The sequence below is a fragment of the Neolamprologus multifasciatus genome, chromosome 1 (assembly GCF_963576455.1).
Source record: "Neolamprologus multifasciatus chromosome 1, fNeoMul1.2, whole genome shotgun sequence".
Classification (NCBI taxonomy): domain Eukaryota; kingdom Metazoa; phylum Chordata; class Actinopteri; order Cichliformes; family Cichlidae; genus Neolamprologus; species Neolamprologus multifasciatus.
The window spans coordinates 21,819,039-21,820,016 of NC_140439.1; positions in this window are offsets into that span (position 1 = coordinate 21,819,039).

Consider the following 978-nt stretch of genomic DNA (forward strand, 5'->3'; position numbering starts at 1 on the left):
GATAAAAGACATTGTAGAACCTTCAGCACCACTTATTAACAGATTTAAGGGAGTTTATGTATATATTTAAGCTTGTATGTAAACTTTTGAACATATAAATTAGAGAAAATACGAGTGTGACTGTTCCTCTCCTTCCCATCACAGCAGCTGCACCATGAGGTGCAAAGTCAATAAACTGACAACTAAAGTATGTAGAATAGCATTTTTAAATGCACAACATGTCAAACCTTGAAGCAGATGGGCCACGGCAACAGAAGACCACACCGAGTGCCACTCCTACCAGGTAAGAACAGTTAACTGAGACAGTTCACATGGGCTCACCAAAACTGCACAATGGAAGATTAGAAAAATGGTGCCTGGTCCGATGAGACTCCATTTCCACTGCAATATTCAGATGGTGTAAATAGTATGAATCCATATTGCCTTGATCAGTGGTTCAGGCTGTTGATGGTGGTGTAATCATGTGAGGGATATTTTCTTGCCACACATTGGGAAACTTAGCTACAGCTGAGCATTGCTTAACCTCACAGCCTGCTTGAGTATAGCTGCTGACCATGTCCATGTACTGATCTTTTGATGCTGCTTCCAGGAGGATAACACGCCAATATGGACCACAATCACTGAGGATGTTTCCTGCACCTTGTTGACCTCATGGCACGAACATTTAAGGGTCTTTTAATGTCATCTGACATCATTTACTGTGTATGTTTTTTACTTTAGTTTTTACCTCATTAAGATATTTGTCTTGTCATGTTGCATAGGAATTTCCTAACTTTGAGACCAAGTATATGTTGTTTTATTTTAATTATCTACACATCTCTTGATTACTTAGAAATATATCTAAAAGTGATGACTGAATAAAAATGCAGACTTAACAAATGTTTATTTAATGTGTGCAAATGTGTCTTGCTGAGCTGGTTATTCCTTTGCAGGTGCAGAGAACTGATGGCGAGACCAGGAAGCAGTACATCACTGAAA